Here is a 26,758-nt window from a genome sequence, read left to right as displayed (position 1 = left end):
CAGCAACAGACAACCAATACCCTATATTTGTCAGCTCACAGACGACAGAAACTATGATTGACTTTCTCTAGTATTCCCTACTACATCTAGCACAGGGCCTTGTATATTGTAGGTGTTCAAAATATATTTGTTGACCTGAAGCTAGCACCTTTTTTTGATGCCACATATCCAGTTAAATATAATCAGTATAATCATGGATCTTACACATGGGATGGTGAAAACATCTCATTCCTCCAGGACACAATTAGATACTACTGTACTCATTAGGAAATAACATGAAAAGTAAAACACAAGGCATGAAACCCTGGTCTCCCTGTTTTTTCCATGAATTAGCCTACAGAGGGATTTTAAACAACAATTACTAGAGAAATGTCTTCCTACCCACCTCCTCGTCAGCTCACATGAGAAGTGTCGATTAAGAAGTCAGATGAGAGAGGCCACAAAAAGACAAGGAAGACAGAGAAAATGTTGGCATTGATTTACTTTTCTAAGATAGAGAAAATGTTGGCATTGATTTACTTTTCTAACTTATTATTCTCATGATTTCAATTTTTAATCAACCGTGCTTAACTTATAGCTTAACATTACTAGCTAAATTGAGAAAGAAAAAACTGTATTACTTATTTTTATTTCTAATTTAGAAACAGTAAAAGAAATTACACATGACTTTTTTGTTTGTTTCAAGAAAAGACATACTTTATCTGAATGCATCGGTAGAAGGAAACCAAATAATGGCAATGGAAGTGACTCTGAAGAAATGGAGACCAAAGACTTCATGCTAGTTTTATTTTGAAGGATCATTCCTTGTATACTAAGTTTGGGTTGGGTTTGTAGCCATGTTGGAGGATGGCATGCTAGACCCAAAAGTGTGTTACTGGCAGAAATGTTCTAACTAGTGATTCCTTCAAAACTTCTTGGGCAGCAATTTACTCACAAAAGGCTAAAAAAAAAGCTCAAAACTAAAAGAATTATTTGAAATAAAAAAGTATTGCATGAGAAAGCCACAGAAGCAAATGTTCAATATTTTACTTATTAATGCTTTGTGCACTTCTACTAAAATAGCACCTCAGGTTGCTAAGACCAAAAAAACCTATGCAATTGGTGAGACATTAGTGACAATCTGCAACAGCGGTGTTTGTTTGGAAACATGAATCTTTGGCAAAGAAAGTAGCTCCACTACCACTTTCAAATGACTCCACAGACTAACATACCAGGCTAATGATATGGAAGACCAACTCATAGACCAAATAAAGCAAGTGAAGTATTTTTCATTGCAACCTGACTTGTGCAATGATACTGCTAATATGGCAATCTTTCAGTACAGATGTGATTTGAACACGATGGTGATATGAAGGAAGAATCTTTTTTTAAAAAATTTTTTCATGCTCATTGTCAAAAGACACAACTAGCTTTCAAATGTGTAAAGCCAAAAAGAATTACATTGTCAACAGGTGTGGTCTGGAGTTTAAGTTTTGTGTACAAGTATGTTCTGATAGCACAGCTGCAATGATAGGAAAACATTCTGGAGTGAGTACCCATATTAATAAACTTACACCAGAATGTACATTAATGCACTTTTGCCTTCGTTGAGAAAGACTGGCTTCAAAAATAAGTCAGCTAAACTAAACATTGTACTTAGTGACGTAGTAAAGACAGTAAATTACGTAAAGGTAAATAAGTTAAATTCACGGCGACTCTGAATGAATAATCAAGAAGGCGGCTAATCATAAACAACAGTACTGCATGTTGATGTTTGATGGTTATCGAGAGGAAAAGCTCTCTCAACAATGTCTGTAGTGCGGAATAAACTCTTAGTGTTTTACAAGGTAAGAAATCAGCTTGGTCCCAACTTTGTAAAGATTTGAATTAGAGCCAGACTTGTTTATTTGCCTGTCCTTGCTATTTTAATGATCTTAATACTTTCATGTAAGGGAGAAACAATTTTTTTCAATGGCAGATAAGATTAAAGACCTAAAACAAAAGCTAGACACTTAAAAGAACAGTTTCCACACTTACACCATGTTCTAGAATTTAACAATTATCAGTGAAAGAGGTGATGATATTGATACAGCACATCTGCCGAAAGTTATCGCCAAATATTTTCTGAATTTGATAGAATGTTTTGAATCTATTTTCCTAGATTTATGCATAAAAAATTCTATGGATTCATTTTTCATCAAAAGATAATTTAAAGTTAACTAATACTTTTGGAACTGGTTACTGATGAAGACCCAAAAGTGAATTTTGAAAACACAGCACTACTTGCCTCGTTTTAGATAAAAACTGAAAATGAATAAAATAAAATAACAATAAAATAAAGGAGTCAATTCTCCAAGAAGTCATAATAGTTCTTAATGTGTATACACCTAATAACAGAGTGTCAAACTACACAAGGCAAAAACTGATAGAGCTGCAAGGAGAAACAGATGAATCCACTATCATAATTGGGAATGTTAATATCCCTCTATCAGACACGAACAGATACAGCAGGGATGAAATCGGTAAGGACCTAGTTGAACTCAACACCATCAATCAACTGGATATAATGGACATCTATGGACTACTTTATCCAACAACAACACAATACACATTCTTCTCAAGCTCACACAGAACGTTCGCCAAGACAGACCACATTCTCGGCCATAAAACACACTTTCACAAACTTAAAAGAATAGAAATCATACAGTGTCTGCTCTCAGACCACAATGGAATTACACTAGAAATCAATAAAAGAAAGACAACTGGAAAATGCCAGAAAGAACAATCTAATCATCAACAATCTACCTTAATTCAGCATGCTTTTGTTGAGTGTCTGCTACATGGCATGTCCCCAGGGGCGAGGACCATGGCTGTGTCCTTGGTGCACTCATACCCTGACTCTATGATCTCCATCAGTATTTATACAGTAAATAAGTAAGGTTTTAGGAAAATACTAAAACTTACCTGGAGTTCATAATCTACTGGTGAGGGGTGAGGGTAGAGCGCCTGAGACCCTGACAAAGACAGCATATTCCATACATGCTCTGAGGTCTAGATATTGCTACAGGAACACTGAGGAGGCAGTCCTTATCAGTGCCTGATTTGTCACTTTTGTTTTATTGTGTTACATCCTTTGTCTGTTTCTCTTGTATTATATCGTGAGTTCCTGTGTCTAGGTTATCTTCCACATAGTGCAGTGCATGTAAGTGGGAGCTTAATAAAGGATTCTTCATGAAATAATGACACTTACCATCACTCACTGAGTTCCTCCCATCTTCACAAACATTTTCTCAATTAATCCTACAATAGCCTATGAGGCAGATGTTATCTCCATTTCATAGATAAGAAGTCAGAAGCAGACTTCCCTGGCGGTCCAGTGGTTAAAACTCCGCACTTCCAATGCAGGGGGTGTGGGTTCGATCCCTGGTCAGGGAGCTAAGATCCCACATGCCGTGCGGCCACAAAATAAATAAATAAATAAATAATAAAAATTAAAAAGACAAGAAGGCAGAAGCACAAATGGGCTAATATATCCAAAATAACCAGCTAAGGTGATGACTGGCTTGTGAACCCAGACTCAACTGACCCCAAAGCCATGCTCTTAGCCAGCACTATGTTCTGGATCTGCCCTTTGCGGTGTGATCATAAGAAGATGATTTAATACATCCTATCTCCAGTTCCTCTTTGGCAAAATGGCATAACTCATTCTTGCCTATTTCATTGGGATGAGGGCAGTTGTGATGTTCAAATGTAGGCTGTAATGTATAAATAAGGTATTAAAATAATTACTTGTTTACTACATAGCAAATGCTCCTTTAGCTTAGAGACTGTCATGCATCTTTGATCTTCCCAGTTCTCCACCTAGAGCCTTGAAATATAGCAGTATTTGTTAATGTTTGTTGGATGACAAAATTACGAGTTAAGGAGAGAATGCATATTCATGAAGGATTTTGCTAGCTGCTGTTTTTAAAAGGTTAGAATTGAATTTTGTAATTGAAAAAAGTAAATTTATATTCTACTCTGGTTTAAGAAACTAGGTCTTTGATGGTGAATATGTTTCCCACCAGACTTTGAGTCGCCACGTGCCACCTCGGCAGGCCCGGGGCAGACTTGGCAAAGGTGCTGCCCAGGCTCTGTGCCTACACAGCTTGGTCAAGAGGTCTAGTTAATTGCTCACTGGGCTCTGCACACAAAGGTACATTTTGCAAAGCTGCTTTTTGCACGTCGTCAGTTAGAAATGTAACTCTCAGAGTGTAAGTCATTTTACTTTGTATGTATTCAGAGTGACTGCAGAATTGCTTTAGCAGATAATTTCATGGTGAGAAGGAAAATACTTCATAGATATTCTCAACTGAAATCCTAAAAGCTGAACTGGAGGTTGTCAGCTTTCTTCTTTTGATAGCTGTGCTCCCTTTAGAAAGAAGGAAAAGGAAAAATAACCTTAAAGTTCTCCTTCCTATGAGGGGTAAGATGCCGTGCCCCCTACATTGTTTGACCTTTTCGATTGACTCTTTTATAGCTGGCTTTATTGTCTCAAATGAGTTGGGCTGATGTGAAGTTCTATCTTTATTATTTTCATTTCATTCTCTGTGGGCAGCATTACTAACTCCATAGGGAACCACCTTGTGCAGTCGTGGGTGTGAGGACAGGAGAATGGAGGTAGATGGCGTCCCATAAACCCATTGTTGTAAGTAGAAAACAGCTCGGAGCACAGCTGATGATGGGTCTGGAGAGTCTCCACAGGTAAGAAATAAAAATAGTACCACATGCCCTCTTCTTAGTTTTCTAGTTCAGTGCTTCTCAAGCTATCTCTGGTAAAGAATTCATATCTAATTTTTTCAAATATCCAATCTATCTCAGATTAATACTTGTGTCAAAATGTAATAAGTTAAATTTAGAAAAGTTAAATTTTAAAAAGATGAATAAAATACAAGCCCCAATTTTTAAATTTGATTCAGACATAAATGTATATTTCAGTTAATGTATTCAGAACAAACACCAAGAAAAAGGAAAGAATTACAGACACTGTGCACATTTTTAATTTGACATGTGCACAGAGGTGATTAATATAGAAAATTCCTATTACACTTGTACTTCTGTCACTCCATAATCATAATTGAACAAAGTTACAAGTGAAATAGTAGTTCTTCATACTAAATGCCTATATGCACACTTTGAATGAATAGCATGCATATATGAGCTTGCTTCTTGCTTGCTAATTGATCTAATCTAGGTGGGATTGACAACAGTGCTATTCTCAGGGGACAGATGATAGAGCCAGAAGTGAGTCCATCAAGGGCACAAGCCGTGGTTCACGCATCAACAAAAGTGTGCTGAATTAGAGCAGGTTGTTGGTGACTAGACTGTCCTTTCTGAACTGTGGTTCTGGGAACTACTCATCCATGTCAGTGATCCCCAGGGCTCTACTCCCAGGTAGGGGCCAGATCTTTATGACAGCAGCAGCTAATCCTCTGAGCCATCCTCAGCTAAACCCCATTGTTCAAGAGCGAAGGCTTTCAGAAATGATTTACAATGTCTTTCTGAGTAACAATGAATCTTTATTACTGAAGAGTGGAATAAAACTGCTCCGAGGATAAAGGAATAGGTTCTCCTCCTATGGGGTCTGGAGATGGGAAAAGAAGGCCATCATGAAAGTGTGTATGGGTTATGTAACTAGGTATTTTCTGAAGGGCATTCAAGGTCATTGAGGATCCAGCCCTGCATTTCCCCTTAGGGCGGTGGGACTGAAACTCGGCTCTCTGGATGCTCTGATCAATAAGAACCCCAGTCTAAGGAGGTGTGAGCTCAAAGTGGAGGGAAGCCTCTCTTCTACGGTTCTGATAATGTACCTCTGGCCCCATACTGTAGTGCCCCACTCAGCAAAACAAAAAGCCTACAGTTCACTAGACCCACAGACCTCAGAGAGCATTCAGTGGATATCTTTGTTACCCAACTACTCATGTCCTTGATTAAATTTCATTGATACATACTGTACCTTCCCTGAGGTGAGTTCTGGTAGGAACAATCTTTTTCTTATAATAGTGCTATTTCAGTGCCCTTTACAGGTTAGTACCCTGTGTGGCTGCCCAGCCGGCTGCCTTATCATGTGGCTATTAGTTTTACCCCCCCAAAGTCTATTCTCAATAGAGCAGCCAGACTGACCTCTTAAAATCTAAGTCAGCCTTTACAACTCTTCATTTTATCAGAATGAAAGCCGAAGTCCTTATGGTGACCTTCTATCTGCCCCCCTCCCATCTCCCCACCCTCATTCTCCCACCCTGGCATCCTTGCTATTTCCTGAAGACACTCTTCTGCCTCATGGTCTTTGCACCGGCTGTTACCCCACACAGAAGGCTCTTTACCAAAATAACTGTATTGTTAACTCCATACCCCTTTTAAGTCTTTGCTCAATGGTGCGTTTTCAAAAAGGCTTCTCATGCTCGCTTCGGCATGAGGATTAGCTTCTGCTGTCATATACTAAAATTGGAACGATACAGAGAAGATTAACATGGCCCCTGCGCAAGGATGACACTCAAATTCGTGAAGCGTTCCATAGTTTTACCTAGAGACTGTCATACAGAGTGAAACAAGTCAGAAAGAGAAAAACAAACATCGTATAATATTGCTTACTGTGGAATCTAGAAAAATGATACAGATGAACTTACTTGCAAAGCTGAAGTAGAGACACAGACATAGAGAATGAACTTGTGGATACCACGGGGGGATGGGGGGTGGGATGAACTGGGAGATTGGGATTGACGTATATACACTACTATGTGTAAAACTGATAACTAATGAGGGCCTACTGTATAGCACAGGGAACTCTGCTCGGTGCTCTGTGGTGACTTAAATGGAAGGAAATCCAAAAAGGAGGGGATACGTGTATGCGTGTGACTGATTCACTTTGCTGTACAGTGGAAATTAACAACATTGTAAAGCAACTGTACTCCAATAAAAATTTTTTTAAAAGTCATCAATAAATCCAAAGTCATCTAAAAAAAAAAAAAAAAAGGTTTCTCAAAGAGGTTGTAACATTACAACCCACTCCCAACCCTCCCTTTGGCACTTCCAATTTTCTTTACCAAACTCTATAATACCCACCCCCCCAGCCCTGACAGGATTTACTGCCTTCTAACAAACACACAAAATTACTCAGTTTATCAAACACTCATGTAGCCCTTATTATTATTATAGCCCTTTAGAAAGAACTAATTTAAAACTTTGATTATATGCATTGATTATTTTCTGACTCCTTTCTCTAGCATATCAGTTCCATAAGGGCAGGAATTTTTAAAAATTTACTACTGTATTTCTGGTGCTTAGAACAGTACCCAGCAAATCTTGGGTTCTTAATAAATATTTGTTAATAAATGAATGATTCTCCCACTACTTCTTTTCACAGAACCATCCTTGAGTTTCCTTTAAACATCTCAAGCCCTGGTGTTTCTCTCCCCTTGCATGTGCCACTTCCGCTCCCTGGAATGCTTTGCCCCCCTCACCTATGCCACAAACTCCACCCATCCTTTAATTTCATTTAACTTCATCACTGCCCATGAGAACTTTCTCTTGACCGTGTACAGACATAGTCAAGTGCTCCTTTCTCAGTGTAGCCAGATCAAACCAAGGATGCTTTCCCGAAGAAACTTAGTTCTGGCAAATAAATCATCTGTGTCTGCCTGGACAAGACATTTTCTCAGAGGGTCAGGGCACAGAGCTGATACCTGAGTTTCAAGCACAGGGCGGGTTGGAAAACATCAATGATAAAACACTTGCCTAGAGTATATTTTATCCCCATCCATTGGATAGGAGTAAACCTGATTCTGTATTGAATAGGAGAGGAGAGAGAAGGAAGGGGAGAGACCAGCTGCTTACACCATCCATTATCCAAAAGAGCAAATTAAAAGACATTGAAAAATAAACAACTAAGGTTAAAAAAAGAGTAGACAATGATTTCCCATGGAGAGTTTGGAAAATGGCAAGGTCAATCCAAGATAGCTGAGGTGTTCAGACCACAATCTGTCTCCAGTGACTCTACAGAAATGCAATTTCTCTTGACCTCTTAGACAGACAATCCTAAAGTATTTAATGAGTGTCATTTTCCTCCTCTGGTACTCTCAGGCAGCTTGAGAGTGTCCTTTCAGAACTCCAAAAGACCAATAAAACTGCCCAGGCTTGACCAGAACTGAGATTCTTAGGCAGGGCTACACCATTAAGCTTCAATTAAGGAATGTGCTCAGGTAACCAACCCTGGTTTCAGATTTCCAGAAATAATTATTTGAGTTCTCAGGCCTAGTCTCTTCAAAAGCTACTAAAGAGCTTTATAAATACCTACTCATTATGGTCCCTCAATTCTATATAAATTTGACCAAGTATTTGAGAAAGCATGACTTTGCCATTAAGATACCCTGCAAACACAGATCTCTCCAAACACAGGCCAACTATTTGCTTTGTGTCTTATCCAAGGAAAAACTGCTGCCAACTGCTAATTGATTATTTTATTCTGCTTAAGTTCAAGTGTATGAATATATAGGGTCTTGGATAACTGAAGGCTGCATAGGGTTAGAAAACAAGGCCTTTTCATTATCCTCATCCATCATCCACCTGAATTTATTTTCAGAAAATATATCCCCATTTTTGAGTTTCCAGAAATAAATTTTTTTCTAGGCATAATTTCTTTGAAAGCTTTTCATGAACTTTGTAAATTACCAACCTCCCAAGGAGGGCTTAAATCAGACTAAAGCAGAACGGAGAGAGGGAGCTGAGTTTGGTCTCAGCCAGGCTACCAGGTACTTTCTATCACACATAATGCAGGAAGCTGCAGAGAGCTCTGAACCAATGCCTGAGTGTACTGGCTGGACCGCGGCTCAGGGCCTGACATGCACAAGCAGACAAAGTCTGACAGCTGAGATGCTCATACTTCCTCTATAGTATCCTGGACAAGGGTCACCAAGAGGCGATATTTCCCCTCTTAGAGAGCTTCCGACTCTGCTTCTTCTGTTCCCGACTACCTCAAGTGTTGGAAAAATTTCCCCCCTGGTTCTTCCCCATTGGGCAAAACTGTACCTTCTGGGGATATGCAGTTTGAATCTATTCTTTCTTTTACATGAAATCCCTCAAGTATGCAGTGCAGCGCTGTCTAACAGAACTTTCTGCAGGGATGGAAGTCTGTGTGTTGTCCAATATGATAACTACTTGCCACATGTGGCTATTGAGCCCTTGAAATGTGCAGGTGTAACTGAAGAACTAATTTTAAAATTTCTATTTAATTACTTTAAATAGTCACGTGTGGTTCGCAGCTATCATACTGAACAGTGAAGACTGAGACATTTTTCATGAATCTCTTTACCAAAAATCTTCCCTTTTCCAGGTAAATAGCCCTTGTTTCTTCAACAGTTTCTCAACCAAAATGCCTTCCAGAACCTTCTCCCTGTAGTCAGTCCTCTCTGGATATGACCTGATTTGCCAAATTCCTACAATGTACTAAAGCAGAGAACTCCTGGTGAGGTCTGCCCCAAAAGACCATGGCCTCTTATCTGATTCTGCTCAGATGTCTGATAATCCTCTCCTTGAACCTTACCTAGCCAGTACATTTTTGGCATATGCTCAGCCCTCAATAACTATTGAGGGCTGAGTATATGAGCCCTCAGTAACTAGCCTTCTTGAAAGAAAATAACTGTTATCTGGGGGAGAATAAAATTTCTAGGTAAGCACCTCCCTTCAGAGATCACAAGTGACACTCAAAGTGAGAGAAAGTTAAATTATCTACCCTTGGCTTCTCACTGAGCCCTGGAGGGCACTCAGAAGGGGTTGCAGACATCATTCTATTCACTGAAATGTCTTATATATTATACAGCACATCGAATATCAGCAACTTGCAATTGCGATACTCTTTAGACAAATCATTAAATGGGTGTTGCATTTCTACAAAAAAAGATATGTATAAATTGAATTTGAGAAACAAATCATTTCAGAGATTCTTTATCACCTTTGTGGGTTGTTCTGCAAAGAGCCAGCAGATCCCTAAACATCTTAGCTTTGTGTTTCTCTTCTCCTTCCTCTAGATTGTATACATGATCCACACACAGTCCCCAGGAAGCATTAAGAGAGGGCTATTTTCAGGAATTGGGGTAAATACACTTACTTGCAAAGAACTTTCTCAAAGTGAATAATCACCCTTAATAGAGCTGAGAATTACTGACTCTATTGTGTTTATGAATCAAATTTCTAAAGTGGGGCACAACCTCAGCATTACCTTACTGGACAGAAAGAATTCATTACATAGCCACCTAACAGGGCTGACAGGGAGCCCCTCACCCCAAACCTTGGTGGGCTTCTGAACATGAGCAGTAAAGCTTTCTGAAAACAGATGGGGAGAACGGGCCTAAGAAAGAAGAGAGAACTGGGCTGACCATCTTCAACAAAGTGCCTAAAAACTCTTACCCATAGAATGCCTTTCATTTCTTCCAATAAGTAATCCTTTACCAAATTTTATGTATGCAAATCCTTTCTCTGTGGCTCAAGAAAAAAATAACTACACTTTCACATGTAGGCACAAACAAACTGAGGTCTCTTTGATCTCTCTTAAGCCTCTTATTAATCCTGAAAAGCCTTTAGGCACAGAGTTCAGCCCCTTTTTCTGTAAGGCCAAGTATTAATTTTAACATATTCGGTAAAAGCACAAAGGCCATTAAATATACCCACGTGCGCCAGAGCTCGTGAGGTATAATTAAATTTTAACAAGAACAATAAACTGCGTGAATTCAAGGGAAATGTTACTTTCTTAACACTTATCCTTTCAATAAAGGATAAGTCTTTTACCTAAACGATGATTATCTCTGGGTTAAGGTCTTGGAAGGCATCTACTGCAAGGTGCAAGAATGTCTTCCAGTCAGTTCTGGAGAAGGGTATATGAGAACCTGGGAGGAAGACAGAAGAGAAGCCGAATCCCCCTCTTGTTGGAAGACATCAGGGTCCAAAAGTGATGGAACATAAAAACAAAACCAGTGAGTGCCTGTGAAAAGCTCCCTGTAATAATAGTTTGAAACTTAAGAGAACTAGATCAAAGTGAATAGTTAGGAGGGAAAATGTGGATGGTCTTGATTAGTGCTTTTCACAGCCCCTTTATTTAGGGGTGGGGAAGGGGTGGAAAAGGCAGCAGGACAAGGCTTTGGGCCCCCCAAACTGGCCCTGACTTCAGCAAGAACAGCTCCTTGTAAAAATCTGATTTCTCTATTTGGCTTCCATGGAGGCTTTCATATTTTTTTTTTTTAAATTATTTATTTATTTATTTTATTTTTGGCTGTGTTGGGTCTTCGTTTCTGTGCGAGGGCTTTCTCCAGTTGTGGCAAGCGGGGGCCACTCTTCATCGCGGTGCGCGGGCCTCTCACTATCGCGGCCTCTCCTGTTGCGGAGCACAGGCTCCAGATGCGCAGGCTCAGTAATTGTGGCTCACGGGCCCAGTTGCTCTGTGGCATGTGGGATCTTCCCAGACCAGGGCTCGAACCCATGTGCCCTGCATTGGCAGGCGGACTCGCAACCACTGCGCCACCAGGGAAGCCCCGAGGCTTTCATATTTTAAAAGATAAAGAAATTTTGCAAGCCCCTTAGCTAAATGTCCATCCCCCATACAACTTACAGGGAGGAGAGCAGGGTTTCACTTACAATGTAGAGGGCACGTTCGTACTCAGGGACACAGGTAATAGAACCGAACGATACTACTCCCATCTTTTTTTTTTTTTTTTTTTTTGCTATTCCCATCTTTAATTACTTGTGTTGAAGTCTAATTTGTTTTTAAGAGATGGCACAGAAGTTGTGTAAACATTACTAAGAGTAAACATTAAGCCTGCCAGGAAATTACCTTAAATCCCAGAAGAATGCTGATGCATTTTGGCAGAGTCCAAGTAAAGTCATATGCAATTCTCATCTGTCAACACCATTCAATTTACTGTAGAGCAAAAGAGTTCTACCCCTTCATCCTTCCTTTCCAACAGCCCCTTTAGTCCTTCTCAAAAAGGACCCTAGACTACGGCCATACTGAACTGATCCCCATCATGAACTTGAAAAACATGTACCAGACACAGTACTTGTACAGTGAAAATAAAGATTAAAAAGATACACTGGCTGCCTTTGAGGAGTTGAGGTCTAATAGGAGAGACAGGTACATGAATTGCAGTACGGGAAGACAAAGAAAGGGATGAAGGTTCAAGGGCTGAATGGACAGCCAGGCAGACCGGCTGGCTGCTGAAGGCAGCAAGTGAAGCAATTAAGTGTATCCCGGGGAGGCAGAAAAAGCTTGACTCACTGTCTCTGCCTTAGGTCAGGACCCTCATCATTTCTTATCTAGACAGTTGTAATAACCTCCTAAATGGGTCTCCCTGCCTGTAAGCTTACTTCATCTACTCTATCCCGCTCTCTACCTGACCTGCTTAAAATTCTTCAATGACACAGCCAACTGCAGAGCCAACACCGCTTACAATGACTTACAGCGGTCTTCATTATCAAACTCCTGCCCATCTCTCTGGCTTCTTTTCTTCTAAACTCAAGGTCACATAAAAGTTCTTGGAGGTCCCCAAAGGCTCTGTGCTCTCAAATATATCAGGGCCTTTGCACAAGGTATTTCTTTTGTCCACAACATCTTCCTTATCTCAATCTGGCTAATTCCCATGTGTTCTCGGAGAATCAACTCCCCTACAAAGCTTCTCTGGACAGTCCCTAGACTAGGACAGTGCCCCATCCTCAGTGTTCCCAGAATACCAGGTACTTAGCCCTAGTAGAACATTTTCCACACTGCTTGCATTTGTCACTGTGTTTTATCTGCTTAATTCCCCAAACTCGGATTGTGAATTCCTTAAGGACAGTAAGTTCATTATCTTTGTACCACCAAAGGTCATGCAGCACCTGGTGCATAATAGAGACTCAGTGAATGTTTTGAGTTCAATAAAATATTGACCTGGAGGCTCATGACATAGAAGGGAAAAAAATCAGTAAAAGGAAAAGGAAAAACGTTAAATCTTTTTTTGTCACTTCTGGTTGGGGCACCAGAATGAAGTCACTTAACTGATCTGAAACAGGATTCTCACTTGACACTAATGATTAAGAGGGCACACGAGGTAGTGGGAAGTACAAAAACGTTACAATCAACCATAGCTTCAGTTGAATCCTTTGCCTTAGCACTTACTGGCTGTGTGACTTGGGTAACGTTACATAGCCCCTTGATGCCTCAGTTTCCACATCTGAAAATGGGGATAATAACAGTCCGTATGTGATAGGGTTATTGAGAAGATTAAATGAGCCTGGAAAGCACTTTGAACAGTGTCTGCCACATACTCAGCAACTGATAAACACCAGATATTGTTACTGTCATTGTTATGTTTGTGAGAATACGTTGTAAAGAGCTAAACAAATTCCTATCATCTTAACCATAAAATAGCATTTTCACGAAGTCTTTCCAAGTTTACAGTAAGGAAAGTCCCCAGAGGGCTATAATACAGCATAGCTGTATATCAAATGTGACTTCAGTTTTAAAGTGATGTTCTACTCAATTTCATTTGGAAATATTCTGTGTATCTTTTAAAACTCAGTAGATAGACTTTAAAGAAAAAAATCTGTATTTATAGCAGAAGGAATTGACCTAGCACTCAGGCTGGATTCTATCTTCTCTAGAACAAATGAAGGATTTCTTGACTGTCTGTCTACAGGGGGATCTGGCTAGAAGAAGGGAATGGCCCCGGGACCCATGAGCAAGCTAACTAGTGCTGGGAGACGGAGGAGAGTGTGTGTGTGTGTGTGTGTGTATCTGCACACGCACGTGCATGCTCTAATGTTTTCTTAAAGGTTTCTCCAGGAAATGTCTGATCACATATTTACTTTTCTCAGTCTATGACAGCATGGATCGTAGAATAGATGTCTCTCATCCATAGCATTAGCCGAATTACAGTGCTTTTCTTCCAGTAAAGGCAAAGTACACACCTTAGACAACGGCTCTGGAGTTGTTTTTCTCTCAAAAAAGTAGCCTAGGTCTGAAAAAACAAAAACATAGCAGCCATTCTCCTGAACATTTCCAGGCTTCTAGAGGGTTAAATGAAAGGCAAGGAAAAGAAAATACATTGTGAGAAAAAAGAAAGATGGAGAAGAAAACAAGGGGAAAAAACCCCATGGAAACCAGAAGTGGCTGGAGCAACTCCTCACGGTTACAGCACACGTGCCTGGGGCAAGGCAAGAGAGGTACTTAGCTGTGCTGAGGCTCTCCTCTGCACCCAGTTAGGAAAGATAAGATGGAAATGGTAACATCACACCAGGTGGGCCTGGATGAGACTTTTGGAAGCACCTGCTTCTAGCATTTTGCAAACAGGGGTTGCAAAAGCAAGTCTTAAGTCTTCTCCAGAGACAATGAGGAAAGTTAAAGTCTGTTTTCAAAGGATGGTCTAAAGGCAAGGGGATGGTCTGAGTCAGTATTCAAAGTGTTCTGAGGGGGTATCATTTCGGACACAACGGAATATCTCCTAAACTACAGCTGCCTCCCTGCTACTGTTGAAATAACAAAACTCAAACAAGTCACAAGATCACCCAAACCATCAGGAGGAATGATGCCATGGTTTACACCACTAGTAATCACACTTCTAATGAGGTCAGACTCGAGGTTTGGAATCTTATGTTGGCCTGTTACCTTTCTCCCCTTAAATGGGCACCAGGCCAGCTGTCCTGCAATGTGGGCCAGTAAACAGAAAGGTGGTCAAGCAAAACAGAGCCTTAGCGTCTGCAAAAATCTGTCCCTGCTACTTAAAAAACGATTCAAAGCCTGAGCCCCCAAGTGGTCAGTCATTAATGGGATCACAAATGGGGCTGTTTCCTGCTTAATACCATTCAAGAATTTAAGAGATTCATTAGCTTATGCCTCGCCTTCCTCCTAACTACTCTCATTTTAGTTAAATGTATTTATACCTGTCTTCTTCTAAAAGGGAGCCACGGTGGTTTGATATCATTAATACTACAACAGACCAGCCTCCAAGGCTCACTGTAAAACCCAGAGACTGTAAGCTCACAGCTAGTTCCTTCCAGCCCTAAGCCTCTGGGATCCTCTGCATTGTAAAGACAGTAAAGGCTGAATTTTAGAACATGAGTCAGGCTAGAGAAAATCATAATTAATTGTGAGATGGTGACTTTTACTACCTTATAAAGCTGGATTAAATGTAGATGCTCTTAAGACAGCTTAAGAAATTTACGTTTCTCTCCACCACCCACTGTGACAACTTAACCAACCTTCTGGGACAGGAGGAAAAGGTAACTGGGCCACAAGGATCCAGATTCTTGAATCTTTGTTGGAATAATAGCAGCTAATATATTTTACACCTCAAGGCTTCCACAATCTCTTCTCTTATTTTAATACAGGGGAAACTGTCCACTAATAGACTTTTCCCCCTGTATATATCAAGAGGCTGTCTTTTTTCCTAAGAACCAATGAATCAACAGGAGCAAGTGACCCTTGGGTACTGTAGCTACTATTGGAATGTAAGCACAAGCAGGGAGGGGCAGAGGGTTCAGAGGCAGGGACTTGATGCCTTTAAACCCCCAGGTACACGCTGGTGGGGATTAAGAAATACATGTGGATGACAGGGTGTGAGAAAATCCTGGAAACTTCTGAAAAACAGGTTTTAAATTGGGTACAACATGAGCTCCCTCTTTAACAAACTCCTGCAAAGAAACACCCCTTTGAGTGCCCTAATTCCACTGACTGCAGGCTGGCTGTGGACACTGACCCAACATGCACCTACACAGTAAATCTAACATACGCGCAAACTTGACTCTGGATCCACCAGCTCTGGATTTCACATTTGCTCTGTTAGCCAAAAACAGCACGAGGGCACAAGAGTACCTTGTTTTCTCTCTACCACGACCAGGCTCATCTACAGAACACATAGTGTCTTAATTATCTTGATAAGACACTAAATTATTCCTTGCAAATAATAATATTCTACAGCACTCCATCTTAATAAAACCCAAAACATAAAAAGTGTTGTCTAAAAAAACTGAACTCTTCATTTATAAACATGAAGAAGGTTTTTCTAGGTTGGCAGATGGACAAGGAACACAGATGGCGAGGGAATGAGCTAACAAATGGACAGGATGAAAAATACCTATTATATACCAGCCAAAGGTATGATACCTTTAATGAGGTGATGCCCCAGGGATGATGGGGGAATTCAAATTCAACTAATATTTACTGAGTGGCTATACTTCCTTTAATCAAGACATTTATTAGTCATAATCACCCTTGTGTGGTGTCACTATTTTCAGATTCAGGTGACAAAATAGCTGGAGTTTAAGTAAGGCGGGCTGAAAAACGCCTCAGTGATGATGGGGTTGACAACCCTGATAGACTGCAAGAACTCTAAGGAGTTGCTGTTTTCCAGCTGCGGATGGGTGCCCCGCCACCCACATTCCCTCATACATCTAGTAACAAGCCAGGGTTAAGGGGAAAGTAGTTTTTCCTCTAAAACGTCTTAAGTGAAACAAATACAGAATGTGCCTACAAAATATTCAAAATCATCCAACATGGACCCATCACCAGACCTGCAGAAGGTTGGGAGAGCGCTCTGCAAAGAAGTGAGAAAAAGGGATGTTATTACATTGACTGTGTGCTGTATAGCTCTGCTCCTTCTCAGGTTGAATTAATGAGCTTTCAAGAAACGCAGGAGTGGCATTTCTAGACCACTGGACAATTACGATGGACCATTAATGGTGTTAACAGTGCTCAGGGCTCCATGAGGCAGAGCACCCACCTTCAGCAAATGGACGCCCTGGAGCAACCCGCTGTATAATTCATTAGCAAACCAACCACTAATACGCTTACCTCTTTAGAAGGTGGAAGGATCAAGCAGACCATGTGACAAACGTTTACGCTCCCCCTAGTCTTGCCAAATGCTGATCTTTCCATTTTGTAACTCTACTCTGGTATCTGTTCTCAGCAGGTTTTTGGGTTAGAATTCTTTTGTCTCCACAATAAAATCTCCCAGCACCTGACATACTGGGGATGAACTGCCCTTAAATGAACATTATTTGGCCCCTATGTGTTCTTATATCTTGGTCCACACTAATGTAGGCCTGGGGAGGCCAAGGCTAATTAAAAATAACCAAATGGAGGACCTTCAAGATGGCAGAGGAGTAAGACGTGGAGATCACCCTCCTCCCCACAAATACGTCAAAAATACATCTACGTGTGGAACAACTCCTACAGAACACCTACTGAACGCTGGCAGAAGACCTCAGACCTCCCAAAAGACAAGAAACTCCCCAAGTACCTGGACAGGGAAAAGGAAAAAAGAAAAAAACAGAGACAAAAGAATAGGGACGGGACCTGCACCTCTGGAAGGGAGCTGTGAAGGAGGAAAAGTTTCCACACACTAGGAAGCCCCTTCGCTGGCGGAGATGGGGGGTGGCAGGGGGGAAGCTTCAGAGCCACGGAGGAGAGTACAGCAACGGGATGCAGAGGACAAAGCGGAGAAATTCCCGCACAGAGGATCGGTGCCGACCAGCACTCACCAGCCCGAGAGGCTTGTCTGCTCACCCGCCGGGGCGGGTGGGGGCTGGGAGCTGAGGCTCGGGCTTCGGGGGTCGGATCCCAGGGAGAGGACTGGGGTTGGCTGCGTGAACACAGCCCGAAGTGGGCTAGGGTGCCACAGCTAGCCGGGAGGGAGTCCAGGGAAAAGCCTGGACCTGCCTCAGAGGCAAGAGACCATTGTTTCAGGGTGCGTGAGGAGAGGGGATTTAGAGCACCGCCTAAACGAGTTCCAGAGACAGGCACGAACCGCGGCTATCAACGCGGACACCAGAGACGGGCATGAGATGCTAAGGCTGCTGCTGCAGCACCAAGAAGCCTGTGTGCAAGCACAGGTCACTCTCCATACCTCCCCTGCAGGAAGCCTGTGCAGCCCGCCACTGCCAGGGTCCCGTGATCCGGGGACAACTTCCCCAGGAGAACACACGGCGTGCCTCAGGCTGGTGGAGCGTCACGCCGGCCTCTGCCGCCACAGGCTCACCCCGCATTCCGTACCCCTCCCTCCCCCCGGACTGAGTGAGCCAGAGCCCCATAATCAGCTGCTCCTTTGACCCCGTCCTGTCTGGGCAGGGAACAGACGCCAAAGGGTGACCTACATGCAACGGCGGGGCCAAATCCAAAGCTGAACCCTGGGAGCTGTGCGAACAAAGAAGAGAAAGGGAAATTTCTCCGTGTAGCCTCAGGAGCAGTGGATTAAATCCCCACAATCAACTTGATGTACCCTGCATCTGTGGAATACCTGAATAGACAGCGAATCATGCCAAAATTGAGGTGGTGGACTTTGGGAGCAACTGTAGACTTGGGGATTGCTGTATGTGACCGATTAGTTTCTGATTTTTATGTTTATCTTAGTACAGTTTTTAGTGCTTGTTATCATTGGTGGATTTGTTTATTGGTTTGGTTGCTCTCCTTTTTTTAAATTACTTTCTTATTTTTTATTTTAATAATATTAAAAAAAAATTTTATTTTAATTATTTTATTTTATTTTATTTTATATATTTCTTTTTTCGTCTCCCTTTTCTTCTGAGCCATGTGGCTGACAGGGTCTTGGTGCTCCAGCCAGGTGTCAGGCCTGAGCCTCTGAGGTGGGAGAGCAGAGTTCAGGACATTGGACCAGCAGAGACCTCCTAGCCCCATGTAATATCAATTGGCAAGAGCTCTCCCAGGGATCTCTGTCTCAATGCTAAGACCCAGCTCCACTCAACGACCAGTAAGCGCCAGTGCTGGACACACCATGCCAAACAACTAGCAAGACAGGAACACAACCCCACCCAGGAGCAGAGAGGCTGCCTAAAATCATAATAAGTTCACAGACACCCCAAAACACACCAGTGGACACAGTCCGACCCACCAGAAAGACAAGATCCAGCCTCATCCATCAGAAAACAGGCAACAATCCCCTCCACAAGGAAACCCACACAACCCACTGAACCAACCTTAGCCACTGGGGTCACACACCAAAAACAACAGGAACTACGGACATGCAGCCTGCAAAAAGGAGACCCCAAATGCAGCAAGTTAAGCAAAATGAGAGGACAGAGAAATACGCAGCAGATGAAGGATCAAAGTAAAAATCCACCAGACAAAACAAATGAAGAGGAAATAGGCAGTCTACCTGAAAAAGAATTCAGAGTAATGATAGTAAAGATGATCCAAAATCTTGGAAATAGAATGGAGAAAATAAAAGAAACATTTAAAAAGGACCTAGAAGAACTAAAGTGTAAACAAACAATGATGAACAACACAATAAATGAAATTAAAAATTCTCTAGAAGGAATCAATAGCAAAATAACTGAGGAAGAAGAATGGATAAGTGACCTGGAAAATAAAATAGTGGAAATAACTACCACAGAGCAGAATAAATAAAAAAGAATGAAAAGAATTGAGGACAGTCTCAGAGACCTCTGGGACAAAACCAAAATTCGAATTATAGGGGTCCAAGAAGAAGAAGAAAAAAAGAAAGGGACTGAGAAAATATTTGAAGAGATTATAGTTGAAAACTTCCCTAATATGGGAAAGGAAATAGTCAATCAAGTCCAGGAAGCACAGAGTCCCATAAAGCATAAATCCAAGGAGAAACACACCAAGACACATATTAATCAAACTATCAAAAATTAAATACAAAGAAAAAATATTAAAAGCAGCAAGGGAAGAGCAACAAATAACATACAAGGGAATCCCCATAAGGTTAAGAGCTGATCTTTCAGCAGAAACTCTGCCACCCAGAAGCGAGTGGCAGGACATATTTAAAGTGATGAAAGGGAAAAATCTACAACCAAGATTACTCTACCCAGCAAGGATCTCATTCAGATTCGATGGGGAAATTAAATCCTTTACAGACAAACAAAAGTTAAGAGATTCAGCACCACCCAACCAGCTTTACAACAAATACTAATGGAACTTCTCTAGGCAGGAAACACAAGATAAGGAAAAGACCTACAATAACAAACCCAAATCAATTAAAAAAATGGTAATAGGAACATACATATTGATAACTACATTAAATGTAAATGGATTAAATGCTCCAACCAAAAGACACAGACTGGCTGAATGGATACAAAAACAAGACCCATATATATGCTGTCTACAAGAGACACACTTCAGACCTAGGCACACATACAGACTGAAAGTGAGGGGTTGGAAAAAGATATTCCATGTAAATGGATATCAAAAGAAAGCTGGAGTAGCAATTCTCATATCAGACAAAATAGACTTTAAAATAAAGACTATTACAAGCGACAAAGAAGGACACTAGATAATGATCAAGGGATCGATCCAAGAAGAAGATATAACAATTGTAAATATTTATGCACCCAACATAGGACCACCTCAATACATAAGGCAAATGCTAACAGCCATAAAAGGGGAAATCAACAGTAACACAATATTAGTAGGGGACATTGATGCCCCACTTTCACCAACGGACAGACCATCCAAAAAAAAAAATAAATAAGGAAACACAAGCTTTAAATGACACATTCAACAAGATGGACTTAATTGATATTTATAGGACATTGCATACAAAAACAACAGAATACACTTTCTTCTCAAGTGCTCATGGAACATTCTCCAGGATAGATCATATTTGGTTCACAAATCAAGTCTTGGTAAATTTAAGAAAATTGAAATAGTATCAAGTATCTTTTCTGACCACAACGCTATGAGACTAGATATCAATTACCGGAAAAAATCTGTAAAAAATACAAATACATGGAGGCTAAACAATACACTACTTAATAACCAAGAGATCACTTAAGAAATCAAAGAGGAAATCAAAAAATACCTAGAAACAAAAGACAATGAAAACATGACAGCCCAAAACCTATGGGATGCAGCAAGAGCAGTTCTAGGAGGGAAGTTTATACCAATACAATCCTACCTCAAGAAACAAGAAAAATCTCAAATAAACAACCTAACCATACACCTAAAGCAATTAGAGAAAGAAGAACAAAAAACCCCAAAGTTAGCAGAAGAAAAGAAATCATAAAGATCAGATCAGAAATAAATGAAAAAGAAATGAAGGAAATGATAGCAAAGATCAATAAAACTAAAAGCTGGTTCTTTGAGAAGATAAACAAAATAGATAAACCATTAGCCAGACTCATCATGAAAAAAAGGGAAGAGACTCAAGTCAACAGAATTAGAAATTAAAAAGGAGAAGTGACAACTGACCCTGCAGAAATACAAAGGATCATGGGAGATTACTACAAGCAACTATATGCCAATAAAATGGACAAGCTGGAAGAAATGGACAAATTCTTAGAAAAGTACAACCTTCCGAGACTAAACCAGGAAAAAATAGAAAATATAAACAGACCAATCACAAGCACTGAAATTGAGACTGTGATTAAAAATCTTCCAACAAACAAAAGCCCAGGACCAGATGGCTTCACAGGTGAATTCTATGATACATTTAGAGAAGAGCTAACACCTATCCTTCTCAAACTCTTCCAAAATATAGCAGAGGGAGGAACAATCTCAAACTCATTCTATGAGGTCACCATCACCCTGATACCAAAACCAGACAAAGATGTCACAAAGAAAGAAAACTACAGGCCAATATCACTGATGAACATAGATGCAAAAATCCTCAACAAAATACTAGGCAGCAGAATCCAACAGCACATTAAAAGGATCACACACCATGATCAAGCGGGGTTTAACCCAGGAATGCAAGGATTCTTCAATATATGCAAATCAATCAATGTGATAAAACATATTAACAAATTGAAGGATAAAAATATGATAATCTCAATAGATGCAGAAAAAGCTTTTGACAAAATTCAACACCCATTTATGATAAAAACCCTCCAGAAAGTAGGCCTAGAGGGAACTTACCTCAACATAATAAAGGCCATATAAGACAAACCCACAGCCAACATCATTCTCAATGGTGAAACACTGAAACCATTTCCACTAAGATCAGGAATAAGACAAGGTTGCCCACTCTCACCACTATTATTCAACATAGTTTGGTAAGTTTTAGCCACAGCAATCAGAGAAGAAAAAGAAATAAAAGGAATCCAAATCGGAAAAGAAGAAGTAAAACTGTCACGGTTTGCAGATGACATGATACTCAACATAGAGAATCCTAAAGAGGCTACCAAAAAACTACTAGAGCTAATCAATGAATTTTGTAAAGTAGCAGGATACAAAATTAATGCACAGAAATCTCTTGCATTCCTATACACTAATGATGAAAAATCTGAAAGAGAAATCAAGGAAACAGATCCATTTACCACTGCAAGAAAAAGAATAAAATACCTAGGCATAAACCTAGGGAGACAAAAAAACCCGTGTGCAGAAAACTATAAGACACTGATGAAAGAAATTAAAGATGATACAAACAGATGGGGAGATATACCATGTTCTTGGATTGGAAGAATCAACATTGTGAAAATGACTCTACTATCCAAAGCAATCTACAGATTCAATGCAATCCCTATCAAACTACCAATGGCATTTTTCACAGAACTAGAACAAAAAATCGCACAATTCGTATGGAAACAGAAAAGACCCTGAATAGCCAAAGCAATCCTGAGAAAGAAAAATGGAGCTGGAGGAATCAGGTTCTGTGACTTCAGACTATACTACAAAGCTACAATAATCAAGACAGTATGGTAGTGGCACAAAAACAGAAATAGAGATCAATGGGACAGGACAGAGCACCCAGAGATAAACCCATGCACATATGGTCACCTTATCTTTGATAAAGGAGGCAAGAATATACAGTGGAGAAAAGACAGCCTCTTCAATAAGTGGTGCTGGGAAAACTGGACAGCTACATGTAAAAGAACGAAATCAGAACACTCCCTAACAACATACACAAAAATAAACTCAAAATGCATTAAAGACCTAAATGTAAGACGAGACACTATCAAACTCTTAGAGGAAAACATAGGCAGAACACTCTATGACATAAATTACAACAAGATCCTTTTTGACCCACTTCCTAGAGTAATGGATATAAAAACAAAAATAAACAAATGGGACCTAATGAAACTTCAAAGCTTTTGCACAGCAAAGGTAACGATAAACAAGACGAAAAGACAACCCTCAGAATGGGAGAAAATATTGGCAAATGAAGCAACTGACAAAGGATTAATCTCCAAAATTTACAAGCAGCTCATGCACCTGAATATCAAAAAAACAAACAACCCAATCCAAACATGGGCAGAAGACCTAAATAGACATTTCTCCAAAGAAGGTATACAGATTGCCAACAGACACATGAAAGAATGCTCAACATCATTAATCATTAGAGAAATGCAAATCAAAACTACAATGAGATATCATCTCACACCGGTCAGAATGGCCATCATCAAAAAATCTAGAAACAATAAATGCCAGAGAGGGTGTGGAGAAAAGGGAACACTCTTGCACTGTTGGTGGGAATGTAAATTGATAGAGCCACTATGGAGAACAGTATGGAGGTTCCTTAAAAAACTAAAAATAGAACTACCATACGACCCAGCAATCCCACTACTGGGCATGTACCCTGAGAAAACCATAATTCAAAAAGAGTCATGTACCAAAATGTTCATTGCAGCTCTATTTACAATAGCCAGGACATGGAAGCAACCTAAGTGTCCATCATCGGATGAATGGATAAAGAAGATGTGGCACATATACACAATGGAATATTACTCAGCCATAAAAAGAAATGAAATGGAGTTATTTGTAGTGAGGCGGATGGAGTTTGAGTCTGTCATACAGAGTGAAGTAAGTCAGAAAGAGAAAAACAAGTACCGTATGCTAACACATATATATGGAATCTAAAAAAAAAAATGGTTCTGAAGAACCTAGGGGCAGGACAGGAATAAAGACGCAGATGTAGAGAATGGACTTGAGGACACGGGGAGGGGGAAGGGTAAGCTGGGACGAAGTGAGGGAGTGGTATTGACATATATACACTACCAGATGTAAAGCAGATAGCTAGTAGTAAGCAGCTGCATAGCACAGAGAGATCAGCTCCGTGCTTTGTGACCATCTAGAAGGGGTGGGAGGCAGATGCAAGAGGGAGGGGATATGGGGATATATGTATACGTATAGCTGATTCACTTTGTTATACAGCAGAAACAAATACAACATTGTAAAGCAATTAACTCCAATAAAGATGTTAAAAAAAGAAAAAAAGGGAACAAAGAAATAAATAACAAAATGACTGACAGTATTTACCAGAGAGTCACAGGATCACGTTCATTTAATGCATGTTTGTGTATGAAACATTAATATCCATTAACATATATTAATATTACTAATATATTATATCATATATCATTACTAATTATTTATAATTATATTAATATATAATATATTGTTAATGTGTTATATATTATTACTAATATTATATAATTAATATATATTAATATTAACATTTACTCTATTAATATTCACATTTATTGTCAGGGATGAAAGGCAGCTGTTTACTGTCTGTAATCATATTTTGTTCTAGAAGCATATCTACCACAGTGTAGCTATTTCATCCCCTTTGAAAGCGCAGACATACTAAGGAGGCAACCTGCTTCGCATCTCTACCTCGCATACATTTCTCCTTCAGAAACCGTCAGCTGCCTTGTCCAGGTGAATAGCAACCGACTCTGAGTAAGTAAGAAGTAATATGATCCATTTGGCTTACTGTCAGTATATCATCTAGATAATTGTTTTCCCAACAGGAGATGATTTAATGATGAGATCACAAAGAAGGACCTCTGCTAAACCTGTTTTTATCAATCCCCATCAGCAGCATCAGATGCCTTTAGGGATTTCTATCAAACCAAGTTGCAATTTCCTTTTGGCTTTTGCTGGCTTTTGTTCAAATCAACCTGCTGGGGCCAGGGAAAATAACACTTTGATAATTAAGTGATACTGTATGTGAAAGTTCCTAACACTGTGTCTGGTGTAAAATCGACATTGAAATATATGTTTCCTCCTTTCTTCCATCTCTCACCTTGCAGGTAGATTGTTGTTTTATTTATTTTGCTAATGCAGGAAAATGGATGGGAATGAGAAGACTTCCAAAGCATTTGTGTGGGCTAGCAAATATAGGCATTTGTTACATGGAGAACAAGTTTAGCAGTCATTGGAGTTACCATCATGGCTTTTCCAAACTACATCCCTACCTGTTTGATTCAATTCAGCAAACATCTATAAGCACTTATACATGCCAGAACTGTGCTGGGGGTATAAGGATGAACAAGCATGGCCCCTGCCCCATGTGCTGACAAAACCACAGGAAGGCAACTTCCACATGCACATTTGGAGAGATGCAGGGAACAAAAATGAGTGAATGCCTACTCTCTGGGACAAGAGTTTAATTAATATAATCAAAGCATAATGAGACTAATTGTAGCATGCAAATATTGCCAGTTAACCCCCAAATCTCCAATATTCCCACAAATTTAAAAATTACAGCCTTTTCCACAATTGCAGGAAGGCAAAGGCAGTGTCAACAAGAAAGGCAAGTTCTTTCCATATTTTCTGTGGGACGTCAAAAGACATCCCTGCCCCTTGAAATCTGCCTATGAGACAGGTACTAGGTTTCAAAGCAAGGTGACAAAATCTCATCATTTATGTGCAGAGTAACACCCAATCCAAAAGTTAAAATGGCCTGTTGTTCAATGTCATGGCTAAAGAGCAAAATTCGGGCACCAGTGAAGAAGCACAATGAATGCCTCCATTCATTAGGGTCAAGTTACTCAGTTACTCTCACTGCAAATCATAATCACTGGTTAGAAGTTTCATTATGATCACTAGTGCCTATTAGGAAATTATACTATACTTAAATTTAAATTTCTTCTTCTAACATCTCCTACAGGGACCTAACTTAGGTCAAGTGTTCATGCAATAGTTCTTGTAATACACGAACCTACCACTCCTTTTTCCATTTTTTAGAAAATTTCTGCCATCTTCCCGGTGGTCAAGATGACCAGGAACAAAGGTAGGTAGAACATAGCCAGTCCCCAAACTCTAGGTTACAGGTCATGGTTGAAGGCATGGAAGGCAACTATCCTTGAAGATGAACAAGAGTTCTAATCTCTGGGTAATAACCTGAAGGATGTTAAAAGTTGATAATGTCCACCTATGTGGTTAAGAACTGTTGAGTCAGGAATGCCACAGTTATAGGTTCTTGGAAGGTAGAGGCCATATCTTATGACTCTTAATACCTTCTAATCAGGCTTAGCAAGGTACCTTACAGATAGTAGACATTCCATAAATATTTGTTGAATTTCATTACTCAATACATGATTTCTCCTGCCTATCATTTTACACCTAGAAGATGATATGACATAAAGAACTTGGGACATGAACAATACAAATCTTCTAAGGCTCAAGTCTCATTGGCTGGTTGGTCACACGCCTGCTTTCTCCTGACCCTTGTCTTAATGAATTCAATTCAACAGGATAAGCATTTAAGTTGGGTTCTGTCAAGATTCAACAGTCCATATTAACCACCCGTTAGTGCAAGAGTGAGTGATCGTTAGTGCTGAGAGTGATCTTCAGCATCCCAACGTATTAATCAGCTCTGGCCGCCAAAACAAATGCCAAAGACTGGGTGGCTTAAAGAACAGAAATTTATTTTCTCATAGTTCTGGAGGTTGGATAGTCCAAGATCAAGGTCCAGCAAAGTTCAGTTTCTGGTGAGGGCTCTCTTTCTGGCTTGCAGATGGCCACCTTCTTGCTGTGTGCTCACGTGGCGTTTCCTCAGTGCATACATGTGAAGAA

General features: G+C 40.2%; 1 protein-coding gene and 1 non-coding gene across 3 annotated transcripts in view; one reads left to right on the top strand and one right to left on the bottom strand.

Annotated features, from left to right (window-relative positions):
* The window catches only part of KCNH1 (potassium voltage-gated channel subfamily H member 1), a 416,616-nt gene that overhangs the window by 148,484 nt on the left and 241,374 nt on the right, over nucleotides 1–26,758 (bottom strand). The gene's annotated exons all lie outside the window — the stretch shown is intronic.
* On the top strand, nucleotides 6,435–6,539 carry LOC137763268 (U6 spliceosomal RNA). Its single transcript, XR_011073810.1, has one exon. It is a non-coding gene; the product is annotated as a U6 spliceosomal RNA (small nuclear RNA).

This window comes from Eschrichtius robustus, chromosome 3 (genome assembly GCF_028021215.1).
Source record: "Eschrichtius robustus isolate mEscRob2 chromosome 3, mEscRob2.pri, whole genome shotgun sequence".
NCBI lineage: Eukaryota > Metazoa > Chordata > Mammalia > Artiodactyla > Eschrichtiidae > Eschrichtius > Eschrichtius robustus.
Note: the sequence above shows the minus strand (reverse complement) of the source record. Positions and strands in the feature narration are given on the sequence as shown.